This window comes from Globicephala melas, chromosome 1 (assembly GCF_963455315.2).
Source record: "Globicephala melas chromosome 1, mGloMel1.2, whole genome shotgun sequence".
Classification (NCBI taxonomy): domain Eukaryota; kingdom Metazoa; phylum Chordata; class Mammalia; order Artiodactyla; family Delphinidae; genus Globicephala; species Globicephala melas.
Genome location: NC_083314.1, coordinates 38,862,318 through 38,881,909, shown reverse-complemented (window position 1 = coordinate 38,881,909; position 19,592 = coordinate 38,862,318). Strand labels below are relative to the sequence as shown.

The 19,592-nt window shown below is 46.0% G+C and overlaps 1 protein-coding gene across 15 annotated transcripts in view; it reads right to left on the bottom strand.

Moving 5' to 3' along the window:
• HHAT (hedgehog acyltransferase) overlaps positions 1-19,592 on the bottom strand; it is a 360,564-nt gene that overhangs the window by 118,194 nt on the left and 222,778 nt on the right. The gene's annotated exons all lie outside the window — the stretch shown is intronic.

Here is a 19,592-nt window from a genome sequence, read left to right as displayed (position 1 = left end):
GAACTCTAATTTGAAAAGATACATACAGCCCAATGCTCATTTTAGCACTATCTACAATAGCCAAGACATGGAAACAACCTAACTGTCCACTGACAGGTGAATGGATAAAGAAGATGTGGCACAGGGAGATCAGCTCGGTGCTTTGTGACTACCTAGAGGGGTGGGATAGGGAGGGTGGGAGGGAGGGAGATGCAAGAGGGAAGAGATATGGGAATGTATGTATATGTATAACTGATTCACTTTGTTATAAAGCAGAAACTAACACACCACTGTAAAGCAATTATACTCCAATAAAGATGTTAAAAAAAAAAAAAGATGTGGTACATATATTCAATGGAATATTACTCAGCCATAAAAAATGAAATAATGTCATTTGCAGCAGCATGGATAGACCTGGAGATTATCATACTAAGTGAAGTAAGTCAGACAGAGAAAGACAAATACCATATGATATCACTTATATGTGGAATCTAAGATATGACACAAATGAACTTATCTACGAAACAGAAACAGATTCGCAGACACAGAGAACATACTTGTGGTTGCCGGGGGGAAGGGGGCTGGAGGAGGGATGGATTGGGAGTTTGGAATTAGCAGATGCAAACTTTTATATATAGAATGGATAAACAACAAGGTCCTACTGTATAGCACGGGGAACTACAGTCAATATCCTGGGATAAACCATAACAGAAAAGAATATGAAAAAGAATGTATATATGTGTATAACTGAATCACTTTGCTGTCCAGTAGAAATTACCACAACATTGTAAATCAACTATACTTCAGTAAAATAAATTAAGAAAAAAAAAGACAGGGGTGGGGGGGGGAAGGAAGAGGAGCAAAAGTGTGGAGCAGACCAAACCCTCTGCAGATCACAGGGCTGAGCCTTCACAAATTACGTTTTCAAATGAAAACTGTCATTGCAAAAAAAAAAAAAAAAAAATCAGGTGGAAGGAAGGGTGAAAGAGAAAAGAACAAAGATGGCTGCTCTTATGAAAACAGGGACTCCAAACATCAACATTAATAAGCAGATTTACTGGTGGGAAGAAATTCCAATCAATGCTAATAAGGCTCAACTGGCCCACCTTTCCTTGCTGGGTTTAATAACACTTCCCAGCCCTTATCTGATTGGAGTCCACACACATGCATACTAACGAGGCCACCAGCACTGAATTTACTGCTAGGCTTCCACCGGGCCCAACAGGCATCATTTCTGTCCCTGAGTGCCTGTCAACCATACATGAGTCTCGTGCCATTAGTTCAGCTGGTTTGTTCGTTAGCCTCTAAAGGTTTCAACCCAGGTGTCTGATCACGGCCACACTGCTGAGTCCTGTTATCTGACGGTTATCAGGGATGGCATGTGAAAGACTGGCTGTGTGAAACAGCACCAACTCCCCTACGAAAAGAGAAAACCAGAGAACTTCTTCTGACAGTGATTGACTGATGGCCTCTTCTGATATTTCCCTAACGGCCCCAGGTATTCTACGTCATCCCCACCCTCCCGGGAACTCCCACTGATGGGTGCCACTTCCTGAACAGGATCTCAGCCCAATTCCAGGACTTCTCAGGCCATGTGACCTACAACTCCAATCTCATACATGAATGAAAACTAATCTCTTTCCTGTTGCCCCAGTACAGGCAGGAATTGTTGTATGTTCTACTGGCTCAGAGAGAAGGGGAAGCGGGTTCTGTAAGCACACGTTTCTCCTCCCCCCGTGTGTGCTTCACTTCTGGTGTCAGGGTGGGATCGTGGGAGGAACAGATAGAGAGAGCTCTTCTCAGGTGAAGGCTTATGACAATGAGATAGTCCCCTTTCTGTGGCCTGTCCCTGTTTCCTCAAACTGGCTCGTGGTTAGTTTTTCCTTGTGGCAATGTGTCCAAATGCCAGTCTTTTGTGGCAAGCTTTTACTGGTTCTTAGGAGAGACCCCCTCCAGAAGGGTCTGGGTGTGAGGTGTCCACCCAAAAGTTCACCACGGAGCTCCCATCCATCCATCCTCTGGTCTTTCTCAGAGGAGGCCCAACCCATACCTTCTTGCTTCTGCGACCCCTTACCTGGTAGACAGCTTTCTCGGCAGAAGAGAAGATGCCAGCAAGACGGCTCAAGCCCTGGCACCTTCCAAGAGGCCCATCCAACAGACATGAACCTCGGGTATTCTAGCCTTACCAGATGGCCACAGAGCAGACTGCTGGATGGCAACCCCTTTCCAGACTCTCCACTTCTCCCCTGACCCCATCTCCAAACCACAGCAGCTTTGGGATTTTGCAAACCTGGTGGCTCGACAACTTTCAGAGGTGAGGGAATCACTAGTCCTGATTTAACTGAGGGGGAAGAGTTTTGGGCACCCCCAAATTTTATGAGTTATTTTCTTGGGATCTTCCTCTCTCAGCATCAGAGAGGGGAAATACTCCTTCTCCTTCCCCCAGGGATAGGGAATGGAGGAAATCAAGAACATCCATTTACAAACAACTCACTCCCCCTAAACCCCTTTCCTCTCTTCTGGTCCCTTAATATTGGCAGGTAGGCGGCGGGAGGGGGCACGTAGGGCTGCTTCTCTGACTCAGGACTTTCAATAATCCCTGGCAGCCCTCTGCACTTAGAATGTGGGGTTCATTGCCTCTTGTCCCAGTTTTGGATCTTCACCAGCTTCCCAGAATAAAAAGAAAACTCTCTCTTGGCATCACGTTCCAACAGTTACCCACCCTTAGCTCAGATCTCCACTGATCACATGGGGCACCTTGAGGAAGACTAGATGGTTCCACATAAATCCATTCCTAAGGACAGGAAATCCAGGAAAACCCACCCTCCTGGCCATGCTTTAGGGATGGCATCTCCCCGCTTAAAGGACCACAGCACCTTTACAGGCTTAAGCTGAAAGCTACCCGCTTCCTCCCCAGCATCTCCCCTACACACAGCAGCAATGCACTGACACACACGCTCACGGCACCTCCGCAGATTCACACACACAGACCCATGACTCTCTCTGTGTAGAGAATGGTGCCTTCATCCCCAAAGCCAAATCTCAACCTTCAAGGCCCAGACCCTACACTGAGCTCCAACCGAGACTTCACTCAACAGTGAAATCACTCCCTTGGCCCTCAGAGTTACAGCATCATCAGAGCACAGTACGGAACCAAAGCTTGTCTGCCAGGCCAGGAGAGCAAGGCAGCAAAATGAGGCTATGCCCTTAGCTGAATGAGAGTAGAGAGTGATGATTTTCCTGGAAGTCATTCATTCAACAGTATATATGAACCCCTACATTATCATAAACACTCTAGACGGTACTGAGGATACAGCAGTGAACAAAACTCTAATTACACAATTATAACAGTGGGTTGTCCTCGTCCTAAAATTATTAACCTACGTGTTTTTACTGCTGCTGCTGCTGCTATTACATTCTCTGAAAATTCCTGTTAGAAAAATCACAGGCACTCACCGTCCCCATCCCTGCCCCTCCACACACACTGCTCATAAACGCCGTCTGCCCTCGGTTTCGCTCACTCACTCACTGCAAGGCTTTATGTGCCCGTGATATATGACAACATAAACGGAGCCTGCTCCTCTTGAAACTTTCCATAAAAATGCACATCTAAGTGATGAATATTTTATCCAGGGGAGAAAACAATCTCAGGGCCATTTCTAGTAACACGTCAACCCCAGACAGGAGTAGGAGGGAGCTGGAGACTAATGAGGTGGATAAGTAACAGCATCAGGAGAAGGCAGGGCCGGGGGCGACCAGAGGGGGAGAGAGAGAGAGGAAAGGAGGCAGAGCGTGGCCGCGACAGCCCCGTCTGCAGAGGAAGAAACCGAGGCCCACGGAGAGGTGATTTGGGAAGCTCACACCACAGGGGACTAGGCCAGTCCTGAACGCCAAGATGTTTAACCCTGGCCTCCGAGAAGAGCACTGTAGGATGCTCTGCGAGCAGGCAGCAGGTGTAGGGATGGAACTTGGAGGGGCCCGTGAAACCCCATAGGTAAGCGAGCTGCCACTCCAAAATGCAGATGGGTTTCAGCCTCTTTGCCCTGCGCATGCTCTTGTGTCTAAAGTCTCTCTCTTTTGCCTTCGTGGGTGTGTGTCTATCTTCTCCATGATCCTGGAAGCAGCTCGATGGAAGGAATAATGTCCCTCCCCCTCCGCCTGGAAGGTTCCTGAGAAGAGGGAAGCTGTGTAGCCTCTCTCCACCCCAACCTCTCTGGGAGCCTCTGAAGTCAGAGTGCAGAGAGGGGCCCCAGCTGAGAGCTGAGGAAGAAGAGGCAGCAGGGGCTGCCAGGCTCTGAAAATTCACCGGACTTGGCCCTTCTTGCTGTGGACCGAGAAGCCAGCTTCGGTCCCCTCCTTGTGGGCAGCCCTGGAGCCCCTGGGGGCAGGAAACCTCCACAGCTGCCTCTGGAAACCTGTCTTCCTCTCCTCTCCTCAGCCCCTCAGTCTACTGGAGCAGTAAAAGATGCTGCAGACAAGCACAGATGGTTTACAGTCGCTGGAATGAGAGGGAAACTGCATTTAGTCATTCATTCAACCTGCGCTTACTGAGCCCAGGAACTGCAGTAAATGCCGGGACAAGAAATGGAGGAGGTAGAGGAGACCTGCCCCTGCCCTCATGGAGCTCACAGTCCTACAGAGAGGCGGGCAGGGGGTGGGACGGGGGGGAAGGGCAGCTATGGTCGCACAGAAGCCAAGCACAAAGGAGGGCAAGAATCACCCTGCGGGGGGAGAAAGTCACAGAACACGTCTCAAAGGAGTGCTGACGGCGACAGGACACAACCACCACGACCACCACGTGCATGTGTTTTCCTGGTGGATAGCTGAGTCTCTCTCCAGGAGCTGCCCCCAGTCAGAGCTGCCAAGGGCCCAGCCGCTTCCTAGAGGCAGCTGCATCCAGTAACTGGTCAGAGGGAGAGGGCTGTAAAGGTCTAGCCTCTCTGTCTCAACTGTGAAGAGCATCCCAGCTCCAGAGCTACCCGTGGGGCTCACTGAGGGAGGCCTCTTTGTGAATGACAGCAGCTCAATCTTCCCTTTGCTTAAACCCGCTTCCTGCGCTCCCTCAAAGGTGTTTGTCCAAAGAGCACTTCCCAGAAAAGAATCTGCACTCGGGATACTGAATATAGTTCCCTGTGCTATACAGTAGGACCTTGTTGTTTATCCACCCTGTGACAAACCATAATGGAAAAGAATATGATAAAGAATACACACACACACACACACACACACACACACACACACACATATATATAGAGAGAGAGAGAGCTGAGGTACTCTGCTGTCCAGAAGAAATTAACGCAACGTTGTAAATCAACGATACTTCGATAAAATTTTTTAAAAACCCAAAGGGGAAAAACAAAGAATCTGCACTCAAATCTCCACCTTGGAATCTCTTTCCCAGATAACCCACTACCTCAGCCAGGTACAGGGCACAGGCAGAGGTTTTGGGGGAAGACATCTCTGAAGGAGGTAAGTCTGATGCATAAATAACTTACATTTTAAACAAGTAAAGCACTATTTGTCAAAGATGAAACTTTCTCCCAAAGCACTCAAAGTTATGAGACGTCTGGAGGAATCTATACGGAAAATTCTAACGCCTGGAAGAGTTCTCTCGAAACCTAATTCCCGCCACCTGCTTCCCCGTGGACCCTCTTCATTCTTCACAACGCTGTTTATCCACAGAAACAAAATGTTACCACTGTCACAAGGAATACAAATGGGGGGAAAGCTGCTCTCGAGGCAATCAATAACGCCGAGGGAACAATGTCACTGCAAACTTTTTATTTTTTTTTTTTAACTGCTGGTCATGGATTTTGAAGCAGAAAGAAAGGAAACTGAACTCTTCACATTGTAGCTGACTGTCAGTAAGGACAGCCTGTTTCCCTATCAGAGTCTAGTTTCGCCACTTTGCAGAAAAACCAGAGCTCAGGCATAACTGAAATGGCCTTGAGAGTGAATTAAAAAACCAGCTTCCCTTTCCAAAACTTCAACATTGCAAAACCTTCAGGAGCTCAGCCATTCTGCAAAGCTTGCACGCCTATTTACAAAGGTAAAAGCTTCTGCGAAGTACCTTAGTTACCAGAGCAGCCTGGGAGACAATAAACCAATTTGTTTTCCCCTCCATAAATCATTCATAATGTTGCTATGACATTTAAAGTTTAAAACGGTTTTATGACTTGAGATTAAAAAAGAATCATTCCAATAAATTTCTTATAACCGAGAGGATTCCTGGCATTTTGATTAAGTCGTTCCTTGTGATGATAAAACGGTATCTTGAATAATGAAGGGGGAGAGCATTCATCACTTTAAAGTCACTGGTGGCTGGTCCTGGAAGCCAACAGCCCAGCTGCCTCTCCTCGGGGATTACACAGAAACACAATTAGAAAAACAAACTACCCATCTTCTAGCAGGGTTAGAATTTTCAGAAGAATTACTAACTCTGAGCTGTCTCTAAAATGGTGCAGGATCATCAGAATGGGGACAAGGAGGGCTGGGCGCCCTCCTTCCAGCTGGTCGTGGAATAGGGGTGGGGGAGGGCAAGGGTTCTGGATCTTGTCTCATGGACGGCATTTCCACTGGGGGTTGCGGTAGGGCAGCACTGAGAACCTCTGCAGGCACTTAAATTTGTGCAGTGGAGTATGCGTCACATCATACAAGGAACCCAAGACTTGTGAAGAGTCAGGACATCGTTGCTGAAACCCACACTCTGGCTAATGTCAGGATTCTTGACACCACAAGATGTGTGCATCCGAGTGGTGTCGGTCTTCAGAAGATGTCCTCATTCCCGTTGAGAAATCATCACTTCTGAAGATGAGACAAGCCACTGAGAAGTAAATGTTGGGTTTCAGTGGGGTTAAAAATATCTTTTTCACCTCTCCTCCCCTACCCCACTAAGCCGTTCCCGGCAGGGGAGAAGGGAACCGAAGCAGCATTTACTGAACGCCTACCACGTGCTCGTCGCTGTGCTCAGAGCTTTCCATCATTTAAGCTGCAGAGAAATCCTGAAGTAGATATTAATATCACCATTTCACAGTTGAGAAAACTGAGGTTCAGAGAGCTGAAGTAACCCACCCAAGGACACAGATTGTGGAAGGCAGATTCCAATCTCAAGACTGAGAGTGCTTTTTCTGCTGTACAGACAGGTCTATTTCTCCAACGTACTTCTGGACGCACACAGATAACCGTGGCTCGGACAGGCAAGTCACCTACAAAGCGGTTAGAAACCCAAGCTAGCTGAAGCATAAGTCGATGCTGGGTTTTGGATTTTAGAAAAGAGAGAACGCCTTGTGGCTGGAAGAGTCAAACAGCTTTGGAGAAGAGCGTGAAACGTAAGCTGGGCGTGAAGGCAGAGTCACGTTTAGAGGATGAGAAATAGGAAAGAAAACACTTCAGGAACCAGCACAAAGGCCTGTGCTGGGAATTGGGAGGTGGGGACTGACAGTAAATTTCCTCCTCGTTGGCCGTAATGAGCCTTTGGTACATGCGTCCCAGGATAGACGATGACTCATTATGCTGTTTTAAAAGGCAGAATGTGAGGAGTGGGGTCCAATTTAATAAGAATAAAAAATTGCATTTATGGATATCTTAATCTTTTCAAACCTTTCCCTTCTTCGTTTTTATGCTGTCATAATGCCACAGGGCTAACAGGGCACGCACTAGACCGCTCAATTTAAAGAGAGGAAAAATGAGGCGTAACTGACCCACAACTGCCCCAGGTTAATGGTGAACCTAAGACTCAAGACTCGTAACTGCCAGACCCCGCAGGGGCATGGATGAAATGGCCACAGAGAACTGACCAGAGCTCTGGGTTCTCCTCCACACACTTTCCTTCATACAGTTTCACAAGTTCAGCAGCCCTGCTGGCTTACCATGGACTTCCTAGAGGACCAGGGACTCTGAATATCAAAGCCCACACAAGACCACACTCTGCTATAGCAGCAACAAAGACCCAACACAGCCAAAAATGAATAAAATAAAATAAATTAATTTTTTAGAAAAAGATTTACTATTTTCTAAGCCTTGTTGTATATATCCTTCGTATATAAACAACAAAACGCATTCCCTCACTGCCAGTAGCTCAATACTGACCCTTCATTCTAAGAACCTAAGCCTCGGTTGAAAAAAAAAAAAAGAGATGACGTCTCATCCTGCCTCCTTCACCCTACTTTCAATAATAAAAATAACAATGAAAACAAAAACAACGATAATACCTAACTTAGCGCTTTGAATGTATTATACCATTTGACCCTCACAATGACCCTGTGAGGTAGGTACTATTATTAATCCCATTTTACAGATGAGCAAACTAAAGCACTAGATGCCCAGGGCAGTCAGTGGCAGAGCCAAGACTGAAACCTGGCAGTCGGGCTCCAGGGTCCATGTTCTTAACCACTACACTGCCATCTACCACCTGGGAGGCCCCGCCCAATGAGAGGCTGGTGGTAAAGCCCAGAATACCTTCCCCCTGGTGAGCGGGGGTCTAGAACAGTCTGTTGCCTGCTCCCCAGTGCACCAAGGAGAAGCAGAGCCCTGGACGTGGCACGGGCATCAAGCTGCAGTCTAGCTCCTGTCTCCAGCCTCCTCTACCCACCTTCTCACTGGAGTCCCCTGCCTCCTACTCTGGGGTCCTTGGCTTGGACCCTGATTCCCCCTTTCATCCATTTGTTCTTCATTCATTCATTTGTTCGTTCATTCATTCAACTTACAAATAACTATTAAAGATTTACTATTTTCAGGATTTCCCTGGTGGTGCTATGGTTAAGAATCCGTCTGCCAGTGCAGGGGACACAGGTTCGAGCCCTGGTCCGGGAAGATCCCACATGCCGCGGAGCAACTAAGCCCGCGCGCCAAAACTACTGAAGCCCGCGTGCCTAGAGCCCGTGCTCCGCAACAAGAGAAGCCACCAGAATGAGAAGCCCGCGCACCTCAATGAAGAGTAGTCCCCGCTCGCCACAACTAGAGAAAGCCCGCAGGCAGCAACAACGACCCAACACAGCCAAAAATAAATAAAATAAATTACTTAAAAAAAAAAAAGATTTACTATTTTCTAAGCCTTGTTGTAGGCTGGGGGGATACAGGCTTTCAAAGCAGCTACTGTTTCTGTTAACCCTAGCATCACGTCCCCTTAAACAGAGCCCCAGAAGCTCTGTACCTCCTCGCATCTGCCCCAGCACCCACCTCGAGAACACCAACGCAGGCCACAATCAGGCCTGAGTTCACAGTGGCTCGCTTGGCTTTAGTAACTGGGTCAGGCCCTTTTCCCGGGTGTCTGTGGGAGCTTTCCCCAAGTTCCATGAGGGGCACCAAGCAGATGGAAACGTTCAAATAAGACAACAGCGACTCCCGAGGACGGCCCATCACTTCTGGTGACAGTAAGCACGGTGGGATATGGAATGAGAGAGCAAACACAGCTCTCTCCTCAGTCTCCCCTGAAAGCTTCTTGGACTCTGTTTCACGTAAACACCACCTTGCCGCTAGGTTGTTTTATACTCCTTTTCTGTGGATAGTTTCATATGGTGACTTTTCAAGCCATCGCACTTCAAAGCCAATTTGCTGAGCTCTCCACACACACTTGGGAACCAGCACCTGCGCGGTGTGACACACCTGCTCAAATAGCCCAGGTTCAGTAAAGGCTATGGGAAGTGGGTCCCTGAGGGAGGCTCTGGAGCCCCTGGGGCACTTGGACAGATTTATAAAATAAAGCTATCTGGGGGGGAAACTTGGGAGTCTGAGTCACCAGAGGCTTTAGAAGAAATGAGGTTTTCACAACTCACTCAATCGTATTCCTCACAGCTCCCAACTCAATGTTATATACACAGTGGGGGTCCGCTAAGTCTAGAAAATAAAAACAGTAACTAGATTACTGGAATATTGCTAAATAGAGGCCCTTCGGGACCTGCCTTAGTAAGCAGATAAAACCAGTGTGCCCTCGTCACAGCTAGCAAGAGCACTGCTTAGGGGCCGCGATCCAGATTCTGAACGGGCTCACGCATGCCCCTGTCATTTTCTGTTAATACTATTAACAAGTCAAGTAGCTTGCTTCTTCATAGAAAACCAGTTCAAATTTCTGCTCAGGCTGTCCTCAGATTATGAATCAAATATATCTTTTTTCTTGCAATCTATTCAATTTAATTCTCTGTATTACATTTCAACCCACACTGCTATCTGCAGACCAGTAAGGCCACCTGGGACCATCTGAAAGAGTCCAGAGAAGTCCTGACCAGCTCAATTCAAAGCATCGTTATCTATCACTTCCCTCTAACTCAAAGCCCCAAGCCATCTTTGACTCCACTCTCCCCTCATTCTTACCCATCAAGACTCATTCATTATCAAGTCCTGTTTCTCCCACTTTCGCGATTTTCTCAAATCATCCCATCCGACCCCCTCCCACTTCCACGGCGAAGATTCAAGCCCTTCTCGTCGAGGGCGCAGATCATTGTAACAACCTTCTTACCTATCACTATGCCTCCATCCCTGCCACCACCAGCCGCCGCATACTCTCCATACTAAGACTGGGCTATCGTTTTAAAAATATGATCCTGTTAATCCTGTGTTTAAAGCCATGCAGAGGCTCCACAGTGCCTGGGTAGGGTTAAGCCCCAGCTCCCTGGCCTGTCCCTCAAGCCTCCCCTCTCGGCATGAGACAGGCTGTGACCTGGGACCCTTTGCTGCAGTGCTTGCACCTGGACAAACATCTCCTCAAGCAACAGAACACAAAGGAACTAGAAGGGATTAAAAATAAATGCGTGCATGCACGGCTGGGGAAAATTATGGACAACAAGATACAAAGAGACCCAAACCCCAACTACCACTTCTGAAGAGCTGCGGGAGGGAAGGCACCTTGTCGGAGTAAAAGCAGGGTACTGCGCATGTCCCCGGCACATACCACCACCAAAAGGGTGGGAAAACGACCTAAGCCCCGCCTCTGGCCCAACCCGTGGACGCACGCCTACCCTCACCCCATATAAAGAACCAGCTCGCTGCCCCTGGGCAAGCAGGAGAGCAAGGGAACCTGTTGCTTATTTTCGCTTCCTTGTGCTGCAGCAGGGGCCCCCGATAAAGCCTTGCCTGAATTTCTTGTCTGGCCTCTTATCAATTTCTCTTGATTAAGGAGGCCAATAACCCAGGTCTGTAACAACCACAGTCCTCCACATGGGCCTGACACCTCTGCTCCAGCCACAGTGAACCTCGTTCTCTCCAAACACACATTCATCTTCCCACCTCTGCTCCCACGGCTTCCTCTCCAACAATGCCCTCTTCCCCCGCGCAGCAGGCTTAGCAAAATCACACTCAAATCTTCACATCCAGCCCCTGTGTCCCAGTCTCTGAAGCGTTGCCCTGGCTTCCCCAGGCTGAGCTGATGCTCCCTCTTCTGTATTTCACTGTCCCTTTATGTTATCACTGAGCACAGCACTTAGTCACACCACATTCTGGTAAGCTATGGGTCATGTGTGTCAGGGACCATGTCTTTTCCATCTGTATATCCCCAAGGAGCAGTGCATTGCCAGGCACAGCAGACACTGAGAGAATGTTAGCTGAACGGATCAGATGAATCACAGAGTAATTCAGGCTGCTGAGGACCAGGATAGTATAATCTAGGATCAGGCATCTAGACTGAACCTTAAGTAAGAGGAGGAAAAAGAGGAGCGTCAGTGAGAAAACAACATGAACTTAAGTGTACGGTAAATGTCCTTCCTCGTGGCCTTCAACAAATATTTAAAGGAACCTATTAAGTACCAGGTATTGGTGATCTAATAATGAGTACAACCAGACATGATCCCTGGCTTACTGGAGCTTACAGCCCAACAGGGAAATAAAGCAACTGAATCATTTAACAAATAAATAAAAAACCGTAATGAGGCCCCAAAGAGGTAGAACATACTATTTAGAGAGAAGTAATAGGAAGATTTGACTTGAAGATCAGAAAAGGTTCTCCTGAAGAAGTAATGACTAAATTGAGTTCTAAAGGGAAAGTTTATTAAGCAAGTGAGAGAGGGATAGTATTCTAAGCAGATGGAATAACTTGTGCAAATGCCTGTGGCAGGAAGGGAAAGAGTGCATGCAAGGAATGAAAGAGAACTCATGAGACTGAAGTGCAGAGAGCGAGGGATGCACAGCAGAAGTTGAGGCTGGAGGGGTAAGAAAGGTGAGAGGTCAAGAGCAACCTCTTTGTCCTTTCCAGGTCAGTTCAAGAATTTTGTCTTCATCTTCAAAGCAAGGAAACCACTGAGTGTTTAAGCAAAGGTTGTCATGATCAGAACTGTGTTTCAAAAAAGTCATTCTCATTACAATATGGAGAATGGGGCTTCCCTGGTGGCGCAGTGGTTGAGAGTCCGCCTGACGATGCAGGGGACACGGGTTCGTGCCCCGGTCTGGGAAGATCCCACATGCCGCGGAGCGGCTGGGCCCGTGAGCCATGGCCGCTGAGCCTGCGCGTCCGGAGCCTGTGCTCCGCAACGGGAGAGGCCACAACAGTAAGAGGCCTGCGTACCGCAAAAAAAAACCAAACAAACAACAACAAAAAAACAATATGGGGTAGGACTGGGGGAATGAATGGAGGTTGACCACAGAAGAAATTATTTCAGTTGTCCAGAGAAGAGGTGAGAGTAGCAATGGAGATTTGGAGACAATGGGCAAATCTGGGAGACATTAGGGACGTAACAATCAACAGACTTGGTAATGGATTGACCTGGAGGTGAGGACAAGATATCAGACATGACTCCTGCAGTCTGGTACATGTAGCAGGAGAAGTAATAGCACCGTTTACTGAGATAACAACTCTTGAAGAGATCAGATCTTGGGGAAAGGTCATGAGTTGTAGTTAAATATGTTTTGGATGAACCAGGAGGGGGCCCACATTTAAGAGAACTGAACCCTGGAACCCCATCAGACCCTTCTGACTTTCCCTAGATGAAGATATTTGACAAAGTTACTTGACAGGAACCCACACAGTCAAAAGTCACGAAAACTGTGTGCACTGACGGCTACACCCTTCTCCAGGGAGATGCCAAGAGCCTGAGAGGATCCTGCCTCAGGACCAGTGCTGGGAGAATAGAGGGGATGGCAGTGCATACCACTTCCTTCTCTGTCCTTTTATCAGGGACTGGAGTTTGAGAGGGCCAAGGACCACGGAACAGACAGATCTTGGATCTAACAGACAGTTCATACGCTATGTGCAGCCCAAAGGCACAGAGGGGAGAACTGTCAACAATGTGTTCTGGACTAACAACCACTTCAGCTCCGAGGTTAAGTGCAAGGTAAGGAAAGCAGGTGTAGAGAAGTAAGGTTGGAAAGGTGACCTGGGGTCCAATATGAAAGCCTCTGATTGGCAGGCCTCTGACCCTCACCCTGTGGGCAGAGGGAGGGGGGTTTTCAAAGGAGACTCTGATCCATGTTCTGAGAAGGTAATGAGGCAGCAGAAAGGCTGGACTGAAAGGGCAAAAGAACACAGGCGATAATATGAAACACAGCGAGAAGACTATTGAAGGGTCCTATGAAGAAATGATGAGAGCCTAACAACAAATTAAAAGAAGGGAAAACATGCAATTATAAAAATTCATAAAACCTGAGTTTAGAAGTGTCAGGAGAGATTATTTGAGCAACCCCTTCAGTTTTTCAGATAAAGCATGAAGAACCATCCCACCCATGAGGTTAGCCCTTCCTGTCACCTTCTCTTCCTATCCTTCTAGTTAGCCTACCTTTATGAAATGTGCTGAATTTCTTTTCCTTCAAAACCCACCTGCTTTTTTTTTTTTAAAGTTCCTTTGTCGTTTCCTGATCATGGACTCACTAAATGTGCTTCCCCCTTCTCAGTCGGACTGAGGTTCTATAGAGGCTTTGGAACAGGAAAATTAAAACCTTTGCTTAACTCTGGTCATTACAGTGAAGTAAATGTAATTTTCTCCATGATGCTTGCCTGTGAGCAACAGTGTCACATTAACCCACCTCTATAGGCAACCACCTCTGAGAACAGCCCCTAAACCTTTTGCAAATGTAGAACAAAACAATCGAAAATACAGAATCACACACATATATGCAATATCTATACAACACATATATGACTTAGGATAATATTGATTCTTTTACACAAAACACTGAAGCAGTAAAAATAGTTTCGGAATTTTATTAATTTCCTACACCTAACACTGGAACGGCAAAAACAGGAGAAGAAGCTAATGCTTTTGCTGGATTGGAGAGAAATCAAGACGTGTTTGTCAAACACAATGACCCCAGTGGGATAACCATGACAGTGGTAACCCAGGGGTAACAGTTCAGTGACAGCAAGAGACATCTAGGCAGTTGGAAGCCAGTCTCCCCCATCTGTTTATTTCCCACCTCCAGGCTGGAGAGGCTGGCAGATGGGAAAGCGGAATAGTCAAGGTCTATAAGGATGCAAAGGCATCATTCCTGTCAATAGTGACAGTTTCTCGTCTTGTCCATCTTGAAACAGTTTGAATTGCACCTTCCTTTGCCACCCAAAAAGTAGGGCTGGAGGCAAAGAGAACAGCCAGGAAGACATCCAGGGGGAGCGGGAAGAGAAAGCAGAGGGAGGAGAGAGACGAATCCACCAACTGGTCAGTTGCCCTGTTTAGACACTGGGGCACTACAGGCAACCACTGAAAAAAACCTTGACAGACTCCCGTAGCCAACTCAGAAGATGATCACCAAGGAGCCGCATGGCTGGCCTGGAATACTGAGCGGACCCCGGGCTGACTCATTCAGACTAGGCTGCAGATGATTGCATCGAAGCTCTCTAAAGTTCCCCCATGGAAGTGGATATTCTTTTTGAGGACGGTCAACCTTCATGGGTAATGTACATTTTCTCAGAGGGTGGGTTCACAGGTACTGCATAAATACCAATAGTAAGGGATTACCCTAAGCCATCTCCAGAGGCACAGACCTACCCCTGCAGCTCTTCACCCCCAGCCACGTATGCACTGCTATTCAGGGGCCCTTCCACCACCCCCGTGTGGCCTTGATATTACCAAAGTGCCCAAGAACTCAGGTCCTGGAGTTGAAAGACTTGAGCAAATGTTCGGCCGTTTAACCTTATATAGTTACTGACACTCTCTGAGCTTTCTAACTTTAAGTGGAGTAATAACAGTACTCTCTAACGTCAAAAGGATGTCCTGAGATTTAACTGAAATAACACATACAAAACACTCAGAAAGTACCTGAAACTTAATGAGTACTCAGTAAATGCTGGCTCTTATTGTCATATTTTCTGTGTATTTTGTCAGTCAAGCGGAGTCAAGAGCTCTTTAAAAAGTGAGGAAAAAGTAGTTTGTAGGCTACAGCGAGTGTTGGAATAGGCACAGTTCAACTCATTTTATACATGAGAAAATTGAAGCCCGATAGGTAGAGTAATTTGGCCAGTTTTATATAGATAGGTAGGGGCAATCTCCTGGCTCCTAAGCCATTGTTCTCTTTAATACACACGTGGAACATGATGTATTCAGGTACAAAAACAGAAAGAAATTAAGATAATAACTTATGGTTAGGTCAATTGACTCATTATAGTGTGAATATGTCTGTAACTAGTGTCATTTAAGGAAAGTACTGGAACATGTGTTATGATTTCTGGTTAGAATGAAAAAACTAGAATTTTCCATAAAAAATGTTCAACTCAGGGGCTTCCCTGGTGGCGCAGTAGTTGAGAGCCCACCTGCCAATGCAGGGGACATGGGTTCGTGCCCCGGTCCGGGAAGATCCCACATGCCACGGAGCAGCTAGGCCCGTGAGCCATGGCCGCTGAGCCTGTGCGTCCAGAGCCTGTGCTCCACAACAGGAGAGGCCACAACAGTGGGAGGTCCGTGTACCGCAAAAAAAAAAAAAAAAAAATGTACAACTCAGATGAAAAAGTAATTGCATGTTTCCAAATCATTGTTCAACCCATATTATGTATTGCATAATAATTACTGCTTTCTGGAACTTTAACCATAAAACTCTCTAACTGAACTCTACTGTACTTTACAACCTTGCCCATGTTTTTCATTCCCATCTCAAATCCCTGCTAAAGCAAAAACGAACAGCAAGCAACAACAAAGAAACGAGCCCAATCCTGGTTGGCGTGCTTGTTTAGATGAGCCCAAGAACATAAGAGTGGCAAGATGCCAAGGGACTGAGTGACCCAAGACCTTAGTTTCACAAAGAAACTGAAGCTTGAAAGGGAGAAGAGTCGATGACTTGTTCCATATCATATACCTGGTGGTTTCTCTAAATAACCTTCCTCCAAAACCCTGGATTCTCCCCAATTCTCCCCTGGATTCTCTCTCTTTCCTCTTCATAGTGATTAATCCCAGTGCAGTGACACAAGTTTACAAGTCCCATCTCAATCTCTGGCTTATTCAGAAGATGCAGTGCAGTGGGGTAGAGAGAGGACTCGGGAGTGGAAGGGATCTGGATTCAAATTCCCAGACCTGCTAATTACTGCCTGTGAGACCTTGTCAAGTCTTTAACCTCAAAGAGCATGAGTTTCCTACTCTAGAAAATGGCAATAACCCACCCTCTCTTTGTTGGATTCACAACATTTGGGGAGACAATGCTTATAAACAGCCTGAACACGGTACCCACAAAGAGCAGGCTCTTAGTAAGTCATTACTACGGTTTTATTTGGAAATGTTGCTCAGTATTTTTTCAAATGTTTTAATAATATAAAGTTTATCTTTTCATTTAAAAATCAACATTTACTCACTGAAGCAAACATATACACACAAACATCTGTGTGGATATGTGGTGTATGAGACAGAGAGAGAGAGAAAAGAAAAAAAAAATCACTTCTTGTCCCATCATCAAAGAAAATCATGTCAATATTTTGGTATGTTTTTCCCCAGTTTTCTTCCCAGGCTACGTCGTAGATGTTTGCTACATTGTTGTAGTTATATTTAAATGCAATTAAAATCCTGATGATAAAAACCATAATGGAAAAGAATATGAAAAAGAATATATATATGTACAATTGAATCACTTAGCTGTACACCGGAAACTAACACAACACTGTAAATCAACTATGCTTCAATTTTTTTAATTAATTAATTTTTTAAAAAGATAATGCCCTATGATAAACATATAAGATCATTATTTCTCTTATAATCACGCATTCTAATCATCAGATAACCTTTAGCTAACAAAGTAGCCTACACACTGTTAATTCTTAATAAATATTTGCTGAAAATCCTGATGATAAATGCTACCTCAGAGAGAAGCTGCTCTGGAAGATCCTTTATGTCAGATTATAGGATTATTGCCTAAGTTAGGAATAATGATCCCTAACAACATTCTTTACTTTAAAGTTTCATCCTGGTGCCACTGTGAAAAGAAGCACCAAACCCTCCGCCACCTTCTGTCATGAGAGTGGCTAAGACATCAGGGTGGCTCACTAGGTGACGAGTGTCCTCAAGAATTTAGGGATAAATTTAGTATTACGCCTGATGAGAGGCCCACAGAGCAATCCAAACTTTTCATACTTCATTATTATTTGATTTATAATTTTTATTCTACTTCAAGCAACTTTTTCAATTCCAGGTTCCAAGGTGGCGCACTTCATAAGTCCTCGATTATCTGAAAATGTCCTTGTAGTAAGAACTTTTCTTGACTGGAAGGAAGAGACACCTGCTCATGTCCAAGAGGATTTCCTGTAATGGCACAGGATAAAACTCGAAAGATGAAAGGGCTTCATGGGAACAAGAAAGGAACTGAGGTAGCAACCCTGTCTCCTTTCACGGCCACTCTGCTTCCCTCTGACCCTGGTCTCTTCTCCTATCTCTCCCCCGATCAGCTTCTCTGCGTCCTCCTAGTTTCTGCTTCTCCCTGAAGGTGTTTTGTTGTTTTTTTTTTTTTTTTTTTTTTTTTGCGGTACACGGGCCTCTCTCACTGTTGTGGCCTCTCCCGTTGCGGAGCACAGGCTCCGGACGCGCAGGCTCAGCGGCCATGGCTCATGGGCCCAGCTGCTCCGCGGCATGTGGGATCTTCCCGGACCGGGGCACGAACCCGTGTTCCCTGCATCGGCAGGCGGACTCTCAACCATTGCGCCACCAGGGAAGCCCTCCCTGAAGGTTAGTTTGCACGTGGTTTGACTTGCCACGGTGCTAGCAATACTCTCATCCCTGTGACTTCCCAGCTCCAGTCTTCAAACCAACCACCACATTTTCTCTGCTCCAAAATCCCTGAAGAAGAATCTAATTGGCTCACTCATCTCCATTAGCCAACTCTTAAGTCACAGGTTACTTCCGAGAGATGTCCACTCCTGGTCCAACCAGGTTAGCTGGAGATGGCAAGTCACATGGCTCAAGGGCCCACCTACTCCTCAGGGTCCTTAGAGTTGAAGGTGATTCTACGAGAAGAGGGCCTGACCACAGCAGGCACCTCAAAGCATCTTTAGAGCAGTCCTTCTGTTGACTTCACACATTAAAGCAATTCTACTGGATATAAACTTCTCGAACTACCGTCTTCTCCTCTTAGTACTCGGTTACATCATTTCACTGTGTCTGGCATGAAGTGTTACCAAGCAGACGTCTGACATCTTTTTCCTCCTTATAAGCAACCCTGTTTTCTGCTTGGATCCTTATACACTTTCTTCCTTGATTCAGGAATTTTAAAATTATGGCAGACTGTGCCTCCATATGGCTCCCTTTCTGTGTATTTTGTCTGTAATACGGTTAGTCCTTTTAAGCCCAGAAAAGTTTTTCTTTTCTTATTTTTTTTTTTTTTTTTTTTTTTTTTTTGCGGTACACGGGTCTCTCACTGTTGTGGCCTCTCCCGTTGCGGAGCACAGGCTCCGGACGCGCAGGCTCAGCGGCCATGGCTCACAGGCCCAGCCGCTCCACGGCATGTGGGATCTTCCCGGACCGGGACATGAACCCGTGTCCCCTGCATCGTCAGGCGGACTCTCAACCACTGCGCCACCAGGGAAGCCCTCTTTTCTCTTTTTAAAAACGATTTCTGCTCTCATTGTTCCGGTTTCATCGTCAGGAACCTCAATAATTCTATTCTATATTTACTACTTCCTCTCATGATATTCTACTGTTTTTTCTACATTGTGGAAGAACATCTCAAGACTGCCTTCCACATATGAGTCCATATTCTAAAAGTGTCAATTCTGATCTTAACATTCTTCAAGTGAATTTTAATTATGTGTTTGCATCCTTATTCTTCCTACAATCCTTTCTTATTTCCCCTAACTCCATTTTCTTCCCTTCTTCTCCTCTATGTATGGCTCACCACTCCTATTTCTTATATACCACCATCTTCTTGTTTCATTCTGAGTAAAGAATTTTTAAAATATTTCTCCTGTTTCTTACAATAAATCACCTTACAGGTCTGCTCTTGCGCTGAGATGTAGGGTGATGTGGCCTTTGTTTTATAATGGAATTGTTTTTCAATGGCTAAATATTATTTTTATATATATATATAAATCCCTAGATGAAGTAAATTATATTCAGACTTCGCATCTATCAACAACTTGATATCTATCAACTGAAACTATATTGCCTTTTACTTTTTTATATATTACATTCAGCATTATATTTAGGAGATGGAAATAACTCATTTTCATGATGTAGGATAATAGCAGATTATAGCACACAATGAATCCATTCTGATTAAAGTCTATATGG